The sequence below is a fragment of the Hypanus sabinus genome, chromosome 11, assembly GCF_030144855.1.
Source record: "Hypanus sabinus isolate sHypSab1 chromosome 11, sHypSab1.hap1, whole genome shotgun sequence".
Lineage (NCBI taxonomy): Eukaryota > Metazoa > Chordata > Chondrichthyes > Myliobatiformes > Dasyatidae > Hypanus > Hypanus sabinus.
The window spans coordinates 13,821,144-13,840,168 of NC_082716.1; the positions used below are offsets into that span (position 1 = coordinate 13,821,144).

At 41.7% G+C, this 19,025-nt stretch overlaps 1 protein-coding gene and 1 pseudogene across 3 annotated transcripts in view; both read right to left on the reverse strand.

Moving 5' to 3' along the window:
- st6galnac3 (ST6 (alpha-N-acetyl-neuraminyl-2,3-beta-galactosyl-1,3)-N-acetylgalactosaminide alpha-2,6-sialyltransferase 3) overlaps nt 1–19,025 on the reverse strand; it is a 257,863-nt gene that overhangs the window by 159,068 nt on the left and 79,770 nt on the right. The gene's annotated exons all lie outside the window — the stretch shown is intronic.
- On the reverse strand, nt 12,113–15,375 carry LOC132401538 (sin3 histone deacetylase corepressor complex component SDS3-like; annotated as a pseudogene).

A 19,025-nucleotide genomic window follows, 5' to 3' on the forward strand; every position in this document is an offset into this window, starting at 1 on the left:
CAGACACTACATTTTACATCATGGCAATTTACTGTTAAATAAATTTCATCTTTCCTTCAATTCAATTATCAATTCTCTAGTTGCCAGTGCTTTTGCCAGTGGAAACAATCTCTCTCTATCTGCTCATTTAAAGTGCTTTCATTATTTGGAGCAGCTCCTTGAGATTGTTCTTTAACCTCTCTCATATGGAAAACAATCCCAGTCTCTCACCTCCATTTTCTGTCTTTCTAATTACTTGTACGTGAATGCCAACCCTTTGTCTTTTAAACATGAAGCCCTCCAGATCATTTAGTACCTCATTATTTTGTAATTTCACTCCATTGAAATAGCAATTTGCTTTTTCATTCTTCCTTCCAGAGTAGATAGCCTCACATATCAGATAATTTAGACCATAAAACATAGGAGCAGAGTTGGAACATTTGGCGCATTTAATCTGTTCCACTGTTACATTGTGGCTGAGTTATTATTCCACTCAACTCCATTCTCCTGCCTTCTCCCTATATCCGTTGACATCCTGACTAATCAAGAACCTATCAACTCATTGACTTGGTCTCCATAGCTAGCTGTGAGAATGAATTCTACAGATTCATTACCCCCTGCCTAAAGAAATTCCTTCCTATCTCTGTTGTAAAGGGATGTCCCCGTATTCCGAGGCTGTGTCCTTTGGTCCTAGATTATCCCACTATTGGAAACATCTGCTTCACATCCATTCTAAATATTCAGTAAATTTCAATGAGACATATATTCAGTAACTTTCAATGAGACATTCCTCATGTGTTAACCCTTTCATTCTTGTAAACCTCCTCTGGACCATCTCCTTCCTTTCTTGGATATAGGGTCTAAACTACTCATCATACACCAAATACTGTCTTGTTGGCATGTCAGTTAGAGAAGCATGGCATTAACTACAGATATACTGCACTTCAGTGGTAAATACTCAATAACTCACCAGTTTCTCATCAGCAGAGCAGCAATATCTCACTATGTCAGCTGGACTTTTGATGGCACTCTCACCTTAGATCTGGAGCATAAAGTTCAGCAAGGACTAATAAACAGGTATGGGGGGGGGGCACTGAACAGGAACAAAATAAGCTGCAGTAAGTTGTAAACTCAGTCAGCTCCACCATGGGCACTAGCCTCCCCAGCATCTAGGATATCATCGAGGAGCAATGCCTCAGAAAGGCAACATCCATCATTAAAGATCCCCGTTGCCCAGGACATACCCTCTTCTCATTACTACCTACCAACAGGAAGGAGGTTACAAGACTCTGATGGCACACATTCAGCAATTCAGGAACAGCTTCTTCCCCTCTGCCATCCGATTTCTGAATGGACATTCAAACCCATGAACACTACCTCACATACATATATGTGTATATATATGTATGTGTGTAGCAATGTACTGCTGACGCATAACAACAAATTTCACAACATATGCTGGTGATATAAAACTTGATTCTGATTCAGATTCAGATACAGCCTGGCATTGTGTGGAAAGAAAATTCTTTAGGTGAGACTTTGAGGATCCATTTCCCTTTCTCAAGTGAAAGTAAGAGACTCCCTGCCACACACCTGAGCGCAAAGCGCAGAAACAAATATCACTGTGATGATTGTACGCTCTAGTATCAATTGTTTGGCGACAATAAAGTAGTTGTATTTGTATTTCAAAGCAACATCACTCTGTGCTCAGGTCAACATTCATCTTTCGACTAACACAACTGAAAAAAAAAATTCATAATGATTTTTTATTTAATTCTGTGTGTGAGAAACCCATGTAGTCTCCTAAGATTAGAAAAAAAATAAGATAGTCAAGAGTTTAGGTGATTGACAACTGATCCATTACAATGTTTAACCTACATGAATTCTAATCCCAGCTCATTGTGAAAGCCCTTTTTCCCCAGGGTGGCAATGTTTAATACTGGAGGACATCCTTTTAAGATGAGTGGAGGATAATTTAGCAGAGATAGCAGAGTAATTTTTTTAAACAGCAAATAATAAGTACCTGGAAGGCATTGCTGGGATAGCAGTCGAGGCAGATATATTAAGAAACTCTTAGATAGGCATATGGATGAAAGAGGAACAGAGGGGTATGGTCTATGTAGAAGGGAGGCAGGGTGTAGATACATCTCTACTAAAGGAGGTATAAGACAATCCTTCCCTCCACTAGCCTGCAGGTCACCATTGGGAAAGGTTTAGCACCTGCTTAGCTCCACCCCACCCCCCGAGCAGTATCACGTGAATCCATGGGAGTGGGTGGTGGATGGTCGTATGAGCAGCTGGTGCACATCACAAGACTTGTATATGTGACCACTGACACCAGACAGTCAATCTCTGAAGAGTATTGATAATGGCTGGGGCGGGGGGGGGGGGGGGGGAAGGAGGACTCATCTTGTAAAGACACCGCCCAGAAGAAGGCAATGGCAAACCACTTTGGTTGAAAAATTTGCCCCGAACAATCATGGTCATGGAAAGACCATGATCACCCATGTCATACGATGCGACACATAATGAACGAATGAGAAGGGAGGAGTCCAAATGATAATGGAATAGGTTTAAATGGATTGGCATGACAACATGGACCAAAGGGACTGTACTGCATTGTTATGTTCTATGTTTTATGATAGAGGGACTAGGCTTGCACCTACTGGTGATTAGAAGAGTGTACTTGACTGAAACACATGCAGTATAATCCCATAGGTTGGACATGATTCCTCTTGTTCAAGAATCTAGAAATTACTGATTAAAAATAAGAGGGTGCCCATTTAATAGCAAGGTGAGGTGAACTTTTCTCTCTCATGAGTATTTGGAACTCTCTTAACAAAGAACTGTACAGAACAGGAGCTGGCCCTTCATCCCATGATGTTGTGTCAAACTAACTGAGCCAATGGCACCTCATTACAATAATCCCTTCTGTCTGCACAATCATTTGCCTATCTAAGAGCGTTTTGAACAGCTCCATCATATACTGTATGCCTTTGCCACCATCTTTGGCTGTCCATTCTAGCCACCCACCACTCTCTACAAAAAATGCCCTGTACATCTCTTCTGAACCTATCCCCTCACATCTTAACTGCTTGCTCTCTAATATTACTGTATACATAAAGAAACCAGCTATGTACTCTGTCTCATAATTTTATAAACTTCTAAAATTAAAGATTAAAGATCAGCTTTAATTGTCACATATGCAGCACATAAAAACATGCAATAAAGAGCACTGTTTGTGTCAAATCATATCAGTGAGGATTGTGCTAGGCAGCCCGTAAGTGTTACACGATTTTGGTGCCAACATAGCATGCCCAAAACTCACTAATCCTAACCCGCTTGCCTTTGGAACATGGGAGGAAAACACCTAGAAACCTGTGAAATCACAGGAAGGATGTTCAAACTCTTTACAGACAATGGTGGGAATTGAACCAGTGATTGCTGGCACTAAAATAGTGTTATGCTAACCACGGCACTACCGTGCCCACCCTATCAAGTTTTCCTATGCCCTTGCTCCAGAGAAAATGAACCCTAATTTCTCTAACCTCTCCTTAGAGCAATGCCCTCCAATTCAAGCAGCATCCTAGTAAGCCCCCACTGCACCCTCTCCAGTGCCCCCAAGTCCTTCCTATAATTGGGGTGATCAGAATAGAATGCCGTACTCTAGATGTGGCCTAACTAGTGTTTTATTAAGCAGCGACATATCTTCCTGACTCTTGAACTCAGTGGTTCAGTTAATAAGGACAAGTATGCAATACACCTTCTTTACCGCTTTGTCAACCTGTGTGGCCTCTACCATGGAGCCCAAGATCTCTCTGTACATCCCTCTTCTTCAAAAAGGACTGAACCAGAGTCTTCAGATATTTTTAAGGTAAGGACCAATACTTAATCAATAAGACAGTGAAGACTTATCAGAAGCAGATGGCAAGGCACAATTAAGGTTATGACCAGATTGATCACAATCTTATAAAATGGTGGAGCATGCTTAAAGGGCCACGTGTCATACTTTTGCATTTTCTGTGGGGCTTTTACTTATTCCTCACTTTTCAAGAACAATGCCTTGCATAACTACTTAATTAGATATAATGTGCTTTGGGACATCCACTATACTTCATTTGGAGGATGTCACCAAAGACTCAGGCAATTTTCTACTGATGTTCGGTGGAGAGCATTCCGACCTTTTGCATCACCAACCAGCGAAGGCTTCAATGCACAGACTGACAGAGCCTGTAGATATCTTTAAAGCCTGGTGCATCCTCACCAACCAGAACATGCCTTCGTTTCATTATTACAATTGGCGAGAGAGGTCAGGAAGACCCATAATACTTCAGGAACAGCTTCTTCCCCTCCACCATCAAATTCCTGAATGGTGCATGAACCCATAAAACAATACTTCACTATTCTCCTTTTGCACTATTTATTCATTTATTTCTGTAACTTACAGAAATTTATTATGTATTGAACTGTACTACTGCCACAGAACAACAAATTTCATGATATATGAAAGTGGTAATAAACCTGGTTCTGATTCTGAGGTTATGAAAGGTAGGGCAGCACAGTAATGTGGTGGTTATCACAATGCATTACAGTCGCAGCGACCCAGGTTCAATTCCCGGCACTGCCTGTAATGAGTTTGCACGTTTTCCCTGTTACCGTGTGTGTTTCCTCCGGATGCTCAGGTTTCCTCCCACAGTCCAAAGATGTACCGGCTGGTTAGTTAACTGGGCATCGTTGATTGTCCTGTGATTGGACTCAGATTAAATATGGGGATTGCTGGGATGCATGGCTCAAAGGCTTGGAAGAGCCTATATCACACTGATCTCAATAAATATATTTAAAATATATAAATATAAGACTCTCTTTCTTCTTTGCTCTCAGTCCTGATGCAGGGTTTTGGCCTGAAACATTAACATTCCTTTCCCCTTGCAGCTACTGCTCAGCCCTGAGTCCCTCCAGCAGATTGTGAGTTGCTCCAGATTCTAACAAATGCAGTCTCTTGTGTCTCCATTTAAATGCAAGTCCTTCTTTCATGCAAAGTACTGACTATCTTGTGAAAGTTAAAGTGGAAAAGTGGAGGAATTTAAATAATAAAGCTGTCCTGCTGTGTGGTACAGTATGAGTTATTTTAACTACATCCAGAATCGCTCATATGCACGTCCATATATAATGATATCCATAAAGTGTCAAACATCTTGACTTAGCGATATGTCTGTAATTATGGTATCACAAGCTGTCCCTCCTCACCGCCACTGAACTGCGGCTGCACGTTCCCTGGTCAGTAACAGCACTCCGGGTAATTGCCAGCATTTAGTGGCTGTGAATGCTTGCATCAAACTATCATTCAGAATCTTTACTGGAGTGATCAGATCAGCGTTAATTATTTCTGTGCATCAGGCAATGCAGTTTTGAGAAGGCGCGTTTTTATTTCATAATATGGAATTTCTCCTCAAATGAATGGAACTGCTCCAAATGGATCATTAGTGTTCTGAGCTGTATAACTGATTTCTTTCAGTGTTGCAGTTTTCATAACTATAAAATTTTAAATGACACTATCCATCAGCATGGTTAATTATATTTCGCATGCCGTGCTGGCGATGAAGGTACCCTGTAGGCTCTCCACACCAATGTCATTTAGAAATGAATGTTGAGAAGGGTGGTGTCATGTTCTCAGCAAGCAATGTGCCCTCACAATCCTCTCACTGCTGGTGGTCCATTATGAGTTGACACACGCTACGGGTCTGTGCACAGGGTTCGGATCAATGCCCTGGCAGGGAATGTAGTTCAGCTCATCAGTAGCAACTCGATAACCAGAGAGCGATCCCACAAGGCAAAATGAAGAATTGAGACAGTTTCTACGGCCACTGGGTACCCACAATGCAACCTTATCATTTGGGCTGGGCATTGTTATTATCACTTTGGCACCTAAAACAGTTCTGCGCAAACTGTGAGCGTCACGCACACAAAACGCTGAGGGAATTCAGGCAGGTCAGGCAGCATCTATGGAGAGGAACAAACAGTCAATCTTTCATCAGGACAAGTAAGGGAGGGAGAAGAAGCTATAAATATGCTGATGATACAACTATTATGGACTTATTCTCAAATGGTGATGAGAGGGAGTACAAGAGTGAGATATCAGCTAGTTGAGTGGTGCTGCAGCAACAAACTTGCACTCAATGTTAGTAGAACTTAAGAACTAATTGTGGACTTTAGAAAGGTGAAGACGAGGGAACATGCATCAGTCTTTTAGGAAGGATACTTTGGCTTTGAAGGTGGTGCAGAGGAGGTTCACCAGGTTGATTCTAGGGATGGGGGGTCAGACTATGGGAAGAGATTGAGTCGGACTGTACTCGCTGGAATTCAGAAGAATGTCAGGAGATCTTACAGAAACATATAAAATTATGAAAGGGATAGATAAAATAGAGGGAGGAAAGTTGTTTCCACTGGTAGGTGAAACTAGAACTAGGGGACATAGCCTCGATGGAGGGGGGGAGGAACAGGCTTTCCAAGAGGGTGGTGAATCTGTGGAATTCTCTGCCCAATGAAGCAGCAGAGACAATCTCAGTAAATATATTTAAGACAATGCTGGAAGATTTTTGCATAGTAGGGGAATTAAGGGTTATGGGGAAAAGACAGGCAGGTGGAGATGAGTCCATGGCCTGATCAGCCATGATCTTATTGAATGGCAGAGCAGGCTCGATGGGCCAGATGGCCTACTCTTGCTCCTATTTCTTATATTCTTATGTAAAGGGATCAGATGTGGAAAAGGTGAGCAGTTTCAGGTTCCTGGGTGCCAATATCTCTGAGGATCTAACCTGAATCCACATCGATGCAGCTACAAAGAAGGCATAACAGTGGCTATATTTCATCAGGTGTTTTAGGAAATTTGGTATGTCACCGAACACATTCACAAATTTCTACAGATGTACTGTGGAGAGCATTCTAACTGGCTGTATCACTGTTTGGTATGGGGGGGGGGGGTGGTTCCTACTGCACAGGATTGAAATAAGCTGCAGAGACTTGCAAACTTCCATCCATCATAAGCACTAGCTTGCATACTATCCAGGAATCTTCGAGAAGCAATGTATCAAAAAGTCAGCATCCATCATTAATGACCCCCATCATGCCTTGTTCTCTTTGCTACACCAGTAAGGAGGTACAGAAGCCTGAAGGCACACACTCAATGATTCGAGAACAGTTTCTTCCTCTCTATCATCTGATTTCTAATTGAACATTGAACCCATGAACACTACCTCATCACTTATTTTATTTCCATTTTTGCACTAATTTAGTTATTTAATTGATTCTTTTTATGTAATTCACTTTTTTCTCTTTTATTATGTATTGCATTGTACTGTTGTCACAAGGACAACAAATTTCATGACATATGCCATTAACATTAAACCCTATTCTGATTCTGAATAAGTAGGATCTCAGCCCAAAACTGAGATGAATGTTCGTTCCTCTTCATAAATGCTGCCTGATCTGCTGAGTTCTTCCAGCATGTTGTGTGTGTTGCTCTGGATTTCCAGCATCTGCAGGACCTCTTGTATTTATGATCTACACAAATGGACATTCTCTGCCCAATCCTTGCATTTCAAAATTGCTTTCTTGTCTGCAAAGCACTTTGGAAAGTCCCGTGGTTGAGAGACACAAAATCAGTGCTTTCAATGCTTTCCAGGGATTCATAACCTGAAGAAGTTTAAATCTTTCTCTTCTAGGAATGCTTTCTTTTGTCTGGCAGGGGGAACCATCACCATTTTTCCCTTCAGAAGGCAACACAAATGGTCTTTGGGCATCTCCCCCAGCCCCCAACTTCCATCAACTCCCCAGTCATCATGTACTCACCTTCACTACTGAGCAGGTGAGAAGGGCTCTGGAGAAACTCAAACACGGCACAGCAATGACGCTGGATGGTGTGAACCCCAGGGTCCTGAAGGAGTGTGCTGAGCAGCTGTGTGGCATTCTCCAGCACATTTTCAATCTGAGTCTCAGCCTGGAAAGGGTCCCGACTGTGTGGAAAACATCAGGTGTGGTTCCAGAATCCAAGATGGCCCAACCGAAAGTCTTGAATGACTACTGTCTAGCGGTCCTGACCTCACCTCCGACCCCTAGTCAGATCAGCCCTTGATTCTCCGCCGTTTGCCTGCCAGGAGCATATCGGAGTTGATGATGCTGTCATCTAGCTGCTGAACAGAGCCGACTCCCATTTGGATAAGCAGGGCTGCACTGTGATGGTCATTTTTTAAATTTCTCAAGTGCCTTCAATACCACACAGCCCTCATTGCTTGGGGGGGGGGAAAGCCCCATTCAATGCAGATTGGCATTTCCATTGTATCCTGGATAAGGGACTTCCTGACTGGCAAACGACAGTTGTGCAACTTCAGAGCTGTGTCAGACATGGCTATGAGCAATACCAGGGCCCAAAGGTAACTGTACTGGCTCCCTTCCTGCTTACCCTGTATAACTCAGACCTTATACAGGGTGAACAGGAAGGGAGCCAGTACAGTCAACACTGAGTCATGCCAACTGCAGAAATTCTCTGATGACTCAGCAATAGTTGGGTGTATAAAGGGAGAACAGGAGGATGAATACAGGGTCTTTGATGAGGATTTTGTCAAGTGCTGCAGGCTGAATCATCTGCAGTTCAACATCAGGAAGACAAATGAGATGGTGATGGACCTTAGGAAGACCAAGTCTGCAGTACCCCCTGTTACTATTGATGGTGAGGACCTTCACGTACCTGGAGGTGTACCTGGATGTGAGTGCAGCACCAACACAGAGGCTGTGTACAAGAACAGCCCGAGTTGCCTCTACTTCCTGAGGAGACTGAGGTTCTTTGGAGTGTGCCGGCTTCTCCTTCACATGTCAGTTGTTGCTAGTACAATCTTCTATGCGGTGGTGTGCTGGGTCAATGGCATCAACATGGGTGATGCCAACAGGCTCAATAAACTGATTAGAAAAGCTGGTTCTGTTATAGGAGTCAAACTGGACACACTGGAGGCTGGTAAATTGAAGCATCCCATGGAAAATCCCGGTAATTCTGTACAATATTCCTCACCCTCTGCATGCCACCTTGGATGAGTAGAGAAGCACTTTTAGTAATAGACTAAGACAACTGCACTGCTCCAAAGAGCACTTAATGAGGTCATTCCTACCCTCTGCCGTTAGGCTCTATAATGAGTCAACCTATAGCTAGGGAAGTGATGATCCCCTCCTGTTAGACTGTTCATGGAAATTTATTTTTTATTCTTTCTGCTTCTATTCTAATATTTATGTCTGTGCACTTGTAATGGCATTGTAACACTGTAACTTCCTTTGGGATCAATAAAGTATCTATCTATTTATCTAATTGTGACCCTAACAGACATTAGATATGGCTTTCATTGCTACAAGGCTGAATTTAAGAGCGGGGGGAGGTGTTAAGTTGCAAATATAAGGTACTAGTGAGGTTGCACCTGAAGTACTGTATGCATTTCTGGTCTCCTTACTTGAGGAAAGACATAATAGTGTTGGAAGTGGTCCAGATGATGTTCACGAGGTTGATTCTGGAGCTGGTGTGGTTAATTCGTGAGTAGAGAGAGAATGGCCTGGAATTATACTCACTGGAATTCAGAACAATGAGAGGGGGTCACATAGAAACATATAACATTATGAAAGTGTTAGATAATTTACAGACAGGAAAGTTATTTCCACTGGTAAGGGAGACTAAAGCTTGGAGGCATAGCCTCAAGTTTGTGGGAAGAGATTCAGAATGAAGATGAGAGGAGAAACTGCTTTTCCAGAGTAGTGAATTCTCTGCCCAGGGAAATATCTCATTAATTATTTTTAAGACACAGTGAGATATATTTTTACATAGCAGGGGAATTAAGAGCTATGGGGAAAAGGCAGTTAGGTGGAGTGAATCCATGGCCTGATCAGCCATGATCTTACTGAATGGCAGAGCAGGCTCGACGGGCCAGACAGCCTACTCCTGCTCCTATTTCTTATGTTCTTATGTAAGAGATTCATCCACAATGGTGAAAAATATCTAAGCACTACATGCTTCTTTCTCCTGGCTAACATCGGGGATACACTCAGTGGCCACTTCATTAGGTACTCATGTAAATTTGTGGTCTGCGGCTGTAGCCCATTCACTTCAAGTTACAAACAAGAGAAAGTCTTGAGGTGCTGGAAATCCAAGCAACACACTTGTTGACAGTATGTTTTTCCATGGAGCTGTCTGGCTTGCTGAGCTCCCCCAGCATTTTGTGTGTGTCACTTCAAGCTTTGATGTGTTGTGCATTCAGAGATAATTTTCTGCACACCACTGTTACGTATGGTTATTTGAGTAACATTGCATTCCTGCCAAATTGAACCAGCTTGACCATTCTCTTCCCTCATTAACAAGGCATTTTTGCTCATAGAATTGCTGGACACTTGATGTTTTTGGCTTTTTTTGCACCATACTCTGTAAATTCTAAAAAATATTTTGCATGAAAAGCCCAGTAGATCAGCAGTTTCTGAGATACTCAAACCATCCCACCTGCAATCAACAATCATTCCACACTCAAAGTCGTTTAGATCACATTTCTTCCCCATTGTGATGGTTGGTCTGTACAACTGAACTTCTTGACCATATCAGCATGCTCTTATGCGTTGTGTTGCTACCACATGCTGATATTTGTATTAAAGAGCATGTTTACAGCTGTACCTAATAAAGTGGCCACTGAGTGAATGATGTGTGGAATCAGTCGGATTTGACACAGAACAGGAATGAACTGTTTTTGATTTCTGGTGAACATTTCTGTTGAAGTGCATTTCAGATTCTATCTCCTCCTGTCCTCTCTATATCGTGTTGTTGAGATAGAAACAACTCTTTAGTATGAATTTCTTCAGCCTGATGTCTCATCACTTTTTTGTTCCCCCCGGTGTTATCTCATCATTGTCCTCTCCCTCTGTTTCTTTTATTGGTGTGCAATCCCAGTAGTAAGGCATTTTCTTTTGTTCTTACAAAATTCAATAACAATGCAGTAAAAATCACAGAAGTCCTAGCCCCAGGACACCACAGCAGCAGCTCTCCAGGATACTTCATTAATGACCTTCCTTCCATCAGAAGTAGGGATGTTATTTGATGATTGAACCATGTTCAACTTTTTATTTATTTCTTTATAATGTGATACAGCAAGGAGTAGGCCAATTCTGGCCCTTCAATCCGTGTCACCAAAGTAATCTGAGCTCCCAGATGAAACCCTCATGGTCATGGGGAGAACATACAAACTCTACAGGCAGAAGTGGGAATTGAACCCTGATTGCTGGTGCTGTAAAGCATTTTTCCACCACTAACTTAACCGTGCCACCAGATGAAGAGAGTACTAAAACGAGAAACATGCTGACATACTGTGCAATTTGTTGGGCACTGCTCTCAAGGAAAGAAATCAAGGTTCTTAAGAAAGTGTCAAGAAAATTTACTAGATTGCTTCCAAGGGGGAGAAACTTTTGTTACATAAAGAGTCCAGGGAAACTGAGTTTAATTTTAATTTTAATTAGCCACTTAACACGGAGTAGGTCCCTCCAGGTCTTCGAGCCCCAACGCCTGCCCCAGCAACCACACAATCCCGATTAAAACTAATCTAATCACAGGACAATTTACAATGACCAACTCACCTGCCTGGTATGTCTTTGGACTGTGGGGGGTGTTGTGTATGTGGCCTGGTTACACAACAATGCTATTAATAAATACGTTGGAGACAGCAGCTAAGTTTCATGGTTCTTTACTGGCATAATCCAAACTCAGCACACACCTTCAGATCAATACATGCCTAATAGCGCATGGTACGACGTGTTACTAAAGCATAAAGTATTACCTTATTATAATGTAGGCTACATGGTACACTCCTTCCCTTTTATTTTAATAGCGTATCAACTGTTTTTTTTAAACTGGGGCATTTTGCTTAACAAATATGTTTACCCTTAACATACAAACGCATACCATTTGCTTACTTAGCAACTTAAAAATATCAAATTATAACTGAGTAATGTAATAATATAGGATTATAACAAGCCTTTTTTTCTAATTTTGCTCTAAGACCCATTTGTAACAAGTCTCTGGGTGGTTGGGGGGGGGGGGGGTCTTCTCTAGATTGGCCAGCACTGAAGCAAATAGATCTTCACTCTACTGTCTGGAATAAATTAAAGGATCCACAAATTGGCAGATTCCGGCCATAAAGATGACGAAAGCAAGTGAAATCCGTGGAAAGGTCAATGTTATTCTTAAAAATATGTACAATTATCAAAACTGAGATGGCATTGGAAAGTGTCTTCAAATGGTGTGTTCTTCAGTCTGTCAATAAACTGGTTTGTTTTAATACAGATTTGCATATAAATGCATGAAAAGTTGACCTCTGAGCATAGGGAGTTAAGAAGATGTGCGCCTCCAACTTGCTAAGGTTTCTAGGCAGCAGATCGCCTCCGTATAATGAAGACTCCTCTGTGTAGCTGTCCTAGATATATACTCATCTTTGTACTATCACTTTGTCTTCTTTACCCATATCTCATTTGTTCCAACTGAGCTAATTACACAGCCAATCTTCGTATTCTCCTTAGATTCCAAATAGATAGCCTGACCTTTATGATACCATCTCTAATCATAATATAACTTCCCATCTTCTATTTGTGCGTGATATCTTTGTGCTGGTGATTCAGCAGGAGTGCTGGGAAGATGCTCAGTTAAAGACAGAGACGCTGGTCTTTTCGGAGATTTAAAGTTATTGAGAGTTCGTAGATCTTCCATTATTTGTTCATCTGTTAACAAGTAATTTAATTGCGCAGGTGCAGGTTTTCTTCTTTTGTCTGTAATTGGAACAGGGTCATTAGGTCTCCTCCTTAGTTTCCTAGTCATTATTGGCTTCACCCCCATAGAATCACCTGTGAGTTCCATGGTTAGCCTCACATTCCCAATCATCTTTTTCTTTTCTTCTAACTCAATCTTTTTAATCTTCAAGTTGCTTCACTGCTATTTCTTCTCATTGATACAATTCCTTTCCACATGTTCTGTCTCCAGTTGCAGACAAAGCTCTGCATTTTGTATTCTTTCCTTGTATTGTTGATCTAGTTTCTTCATCCTTTTCTGATACTCCTGCAAAGTGCCTTCCTGTAACTGCTGTAGCTGTCTTTTGAGAGATGTCAATTTCTCCTGGTACATCTGCTCCTTTACTTCCAGGTAGTTTTCATCATCCTGCTTATTGGCAATATCCGTCTCCCTTGCATCCTCTGTATTTTCATCCAAGTTGCGGCCACGAATACTGTGTTCGTCCTTGTCCTCAAGGCTGTTTACCTCCTTGTTATTGTACTAGTTGACAATGGGTGAGAGGAGAGCTGCTGACATCTTCCCCGCCAAGCTGCCCTTCTTTGTTGACACATCTAGTGCCTTAATGGTGTGCCAATCCAGCTGGATTTTTCTGTGCCTTTAACATCCCAGCAATGGTGGTCCTCCATTTTTTAGTACATAGATGTTCGGTTGCTGTGTTTTATCTCTGTAGGTCACTGTCACTTTAATTTTGCCTTCAGAACGCACTTTCTGTCCTGTGTAAGGCTTTAGTAGTAGTTTAGATTGTTTCAGAGGTATGTGAGAAAACAGTCACTTGTAGTCGAGTGCAGAGATCACTGTTAAAGCTGAGCCTGTGTCCAACTCCATTTTCAGTCTCATGCCTGCCACTTGTGGAGTGATCATATTACTTTTTGATTAGCTCCCTCATTCATGCCGTGAAGTTGTAGACAAGACAATTCACTTTTGTCTGAGTTGTTTTCATCAAAACTGCTTTCTTCCATTTTGTGTACATTGTTGTGATTTCCTTTCTGGGATTTCTTGTTTCTCTGTATTTTGTCCTTTTTCTGCTGTTTACTAGATTTGAATACTCTGCCAATGTGGCCCTGTTTGCTACAGTTTTTGCATTCTATGTCTTTAAAGCAACAATCATCAGGGTTATGTGACATACTCCCACAATGGGAATATTGTATACTAGCTTTGCATACTCTACCAATGTGGTCATGTTTACAACAATTTTTGCATTCTTTGTCTTTAAACCAACAGTCAACAGGGTTATGTGACATGTTCCCACAACGGTAACATTTCTTCCTTCATTTCTGCTCAGAGACATTTTATTTGTAGCATATTCCAGAGATTTTGTTGTATCTCTGAAGCACCCCATGCTGCTGTTTCCATTGATACTGCAACGTTCAGCGCCTTCTCCAATGTAAGGTCTTTTTTACCCAGGAGCTTCTTCCGTGTGGTTTCCTAGTGCATGCCACACATTAACTTGCCCCTCAATGTGTCTGATAGACCCGCTCCAAATTGACAATGTTCAGATAAATCAGCATAATTGAGCACAATATTCAGAAATGCTTTCATTTTTGCTCTGATTCCGACTGTGAAACTTAAATCTTTCAGCAATGACCAGTGGTTTGGGGAGGTTTAAATGCTGTTGGAGAGTGTCTACTATTTCCTTGAACATTTTGTCAGCTGGCTTTTCAGGGGTTAACAAGCTCTGTATCAGCCCATATGTTTTTGCTCCCATAACACTGAGTAAGACGCTGGCTTTCTTTTCATCATTAACATCATTAGCATCACAATTTAACTCCACTCTTTCGATGTAAGTTCCCCAGTCTTCAATGCCACCATCAAATGCTGTATTGGTTCCAATCATTGCCATCTTTGTGATGTTAATTAAGCCCTGTTCTCCCCCTTTTCTTTGACTCACATGTCCTTTTTGCTAGCGCCACAAGAGCACTCTGTCTAGATGTGTGTGTATGTCACTTCTTTTTATCTCCCTTCTGGGGCAGGCAGACGCTCAGTCCCTGGGGGTCAGCGCCGGCCGTGGTCTTGCCTGGACATGCTGCAGCGCCAACTGTGTCTCCTGGTCTCCTGACGTTCCCAACCACGTCTGTGATCCCGCTTCCTTTCAGACTCATGGCATCACTCTGCCTCCTTCACCCGCTCCTTGGCTCCTTGCGGTCTTCTTCCGAGTGTCGTTATCAATTAAAACACAGCGTTCCGATATAATGTACGTTCGTTAACCTCGTCGCCAATTTGTTGTGTATGTGGCCTGGTTACACAACAATGCTATTGATAAAAATGCTGGAGATGGCAGCTAAGTTTCATGGTTCTTTACTGGCATAATCTGAACTCAGCACACACCTACAGATCAATACGCGCCTAATAGCGCATGGAACAACGTGTTACTAAAACATAAAGTAGTCCTTCATTATCCGGTATATAGTACACTCCTCCCCTTTTATTTTAATATTATATCAACTGTTTTTTTTAAACTGGGGCATTTTGCTAAACAAATATGTTTACCCTTAGCATACAAATGCCTACCATTTGCTTACTTAGCAACTTAATAATATCAAATTATAACTGAGTAACGTAATAATATAGGATTATAACAAGCCTTTTTTTCCTAATTTTGTTCTAAGACCCATTTGTAACTCAAGTCTCTGGGTGGGGGGGGGGGGGTCTTCTCTAGATTGGCCAGCACTGAAGCAAATAGATCTTCACTCTACTGTCTGGAATAAATTAAACGATCCACAAATTGGCAGATTCCGGCCATAAAGATGACGAAAGCAAGTGAAATCTGTGAAAAGGTCAATGTTATTCTTAAAAATATGTACAATTATCAAAACTGAGATGGCATTGGTGTCTTCAAATGGTGTGTTCTTCAGTCTGTCAATAAATTGATTTGTTTTAATATAGATTTGCACAAAAATGCATGAAAAATTTACCTCTGAGCATAGGGAGTTAAGAAGATTAGGGCCTCCAACTTGCTAAGGTTTCTAGGCAGTAGATCGCCTCTGTATAATGAAGACTCCTCTGTGCAGCTGTCCTAGTTATATACTCATCTTTGTACTATCACTTGTCTTCTTTACCCATATCTCATTTGTTCCAACTGAGCTAATTACACAGCCAATCTTCGTATTCTCCTTAGATTCCAAATAGATAGCCTGACCTTTATGATACCATCTCTGATCATTATATAACTTTCCATCTTCTATTTGTGCATGATATCTTTGTGCTGGTGATTCAGCAGGAGCGTTGGAAGATGGTCATTAGTTTTCCTCCTTAGTTTCCTCGTCATTATTGGCTTCACCTCCATAGAATCGCCTGTAAGTTCCATGGTTAGCCTCACATTCCAAATCATCTTTTTCTTTTCTTCTAACTTAATCTTTTTAATCTTCAAGTTGCTTCACTGCTACTTCTTCTCTTTAATACAATTCCTTTCCACAAGTTCTGTCTCCAGTTGCAGACAAAGCTCTGCATTTCGTATTCTTTCCTTGTATTGTTGATCTAGTTTCTTCATCCTTTTCGGATACTCCTGCAAAGCGCCTTCCAGTAATTGCTGTAGCTGTCTTTTGAGAGATGTCAATTTCTCCTGGTACTTTTACTTCCAGGTAATATTCATCATCCTGCTTACTGGCAATATCTGTCTCCCTTGCATCCTTTGTATCTTCATCTGAGTCGCGGCCACGGATACTGAGTTCGTCCTCATCGTTGACGCTGTCTAGCTCCTCCTCATCATTGTAATGGTCGACAATGGGTGAGAGGAGAGCTGTGGACATCTTCCCTGCCATGCTGCCCTCCTTTGTTGACACATCTAGTGCCTTAATGATGTGCCAATCCAGCTGGATTTTTCTGTGCCTTTACCATCCCAGCAATGGGATTTCTGCATTCTTTGTCTTTAAACTAAGTCATTAGGGTCATGTGGCATGGGCATGTTCCCACAAATGTAACGTTATTTAATAGCTTTGCATACTCTGCCAATGTGGCTGTTTGCCACAATTTTTGCTTTCTTTGTCTTTAAACCAACAGTCATCAGGGTTATGTGATACATCCTCACAATGGTAACATTTCTTCCTTCATTTCTGTCAGTGACATTTTATTTGTAGCATATTCCAGAGATTTTTGTTGTATCTCTGAAGCACTCCGTGCTGCTGTTTCCATTGATATTGCAACGTTCAGCGCCCTCTCTTTTTTACCCAGGTGCTTCTTCTGTGTGGTTTCACAGTGCATGCCACACACTAATCTGTCTCTCAACCTGTCTGTTAGACCCCCTCCAAATTGACAATGTTCAGATAAGTTGTGCAATTCAGCACAATTTTCAGAAATGCTTTCATTTTTGCTCTGATTCCAATTGTGAAATTTAAATCTTTCAGCAATGACCAGTGGTTTGGGGTTTAAATGCTGTTGGAGAGTGTCTACTATTCACTTGAACACTTTGTCAACTGGCTTTTCAGGGGTTAACAAGCTCTGTATCAGCCCATATGTTTTTGCTCCCATAACCCTGAGTAAGACGCTGGCTTTCTTTTCATCATTAGCATTGTTAGCATCACAATATAACTCTACTCTTTCCATGTAAGGCTACATCCACACTAGACAGGATAATTTTGAAAACACCAGTTTCGCATAAAAACGATAGGCATCCACACTATGCGTTTTTGAAAATATCTCTATCCACACTGAAACGGAGATTTTGGCGAATCTCCTCCTACTGGGCATGTGCAGGACACATTTATCGAAAACAAGCGACATGTTTGGTATCAAATCTCACCGTAAAAGTGCCCGTTTGTGTATTTACAGACTAGAAAAACTTTAGACTACTGTCAGCTGTTGGCTCTCACGCAGGAGAACTTAAAACTAAAAAGAACAAATACTGGAGCGTACGGAGGCAACTGACAGGGAGTTCACGGACAGATTGACCCGGCTGATGACGAACATTGAAAAACTGCCTAACTCTGTTGCATTAATAAATGTATAAAATGTTAAATGTATAAAACATGTCTGCATCAGTGTTATCTTGTATTTCCATACAATGTTACATTAAGCTGCTACACATCTATTGTCAGAGATGTACTTGCATAAATAGGTAAACCACCTTCATACGAGCAAGGACAGAAAACAGGGCAAAGTGAGTACAGTATACTTATTTATTCAGTAAGTTATGGGTCAAAGTATTTGGTAAGTACATTTCTAACTCTTCTGGCTTCAGTCTCTTTGCCGTCTGTTCTGAAATTGTAAGAAAACAATGAAATAGTGTGCTGCTGTCTGACAGCGTTTTCAGAAGTCTCTGGTTACCCCGTGCACACTGATCTGCCCGAGCAGCATTTTCAAAAATACACACCCTGGAAAGTGTTCCTGAAAAGCTCCGGTTTCGGGGGACGAAAATGCCGTTTTAGTGTGGACAGGGTAAAAACGGAGAAAAAGCTTCGGTTACGGATTTATCCGGCGTAGTGTGGATGTAGCCTAAGTTCCACAGTCTTCAATGCCACTATCAAATGCTGTAATGGTTCCAATCATCACCATCTTTGCGATGTTAATTAAGTTCTGTTCTCCCTTTTTTTTGACTCACTTGCCCTTTTTGCTAGTACCACAAGCGTACTCCATCTAAGTGTGTGTGTGTGTGTGTGTGTGAGTGTGAGTGTGTGTAGCTCCTTTTTATCTCCTTTCTGGGGCAGGCAGACCCTCAGTCCCTGGATGTCAGCGCTGGCTGTGTCTCCTGGTCTCCCGACGTTCCCGACCACGTCTGTGCTCCCGCTCCCTTTCAGACTCGCGGCATCACTCTGCCTCGTTCACCCGCGCCTTGGCTCGTTCCTTGCACTCTTCCTCAGAGTGTTGTTATCAATTTAAACATGGCGTTCCGCTATGATGTAGGTTCATGATACTCATTGCCAATTTGTTGTGTATGTGGCCTGGTTACACAGCAATGCTATTGAACTAATAGTGGAAGTGGCAGATGCCAGTTCGATTGAAGCATTTAAGAGAAGTTTGAATAAATTCATGGATGGGAAGGATATGAAGTGTGACGGTCCAGGGAATGGGTTGATGGGATTAGTTAGAATACTATTTTGGCGAGACTAGTTGGGCCAAAGACATTGTTTCTGTGCTGAAGTTCTTTGTGACTATGTATTTTCACAGCACTATTCTGGCCATTCCTAAGATATGATTTGAAAGTGAAGTCAGTATTGTAAAGCAGCACAGGCAGCAATCATTTTACACCAGGATCCTCCTAAAA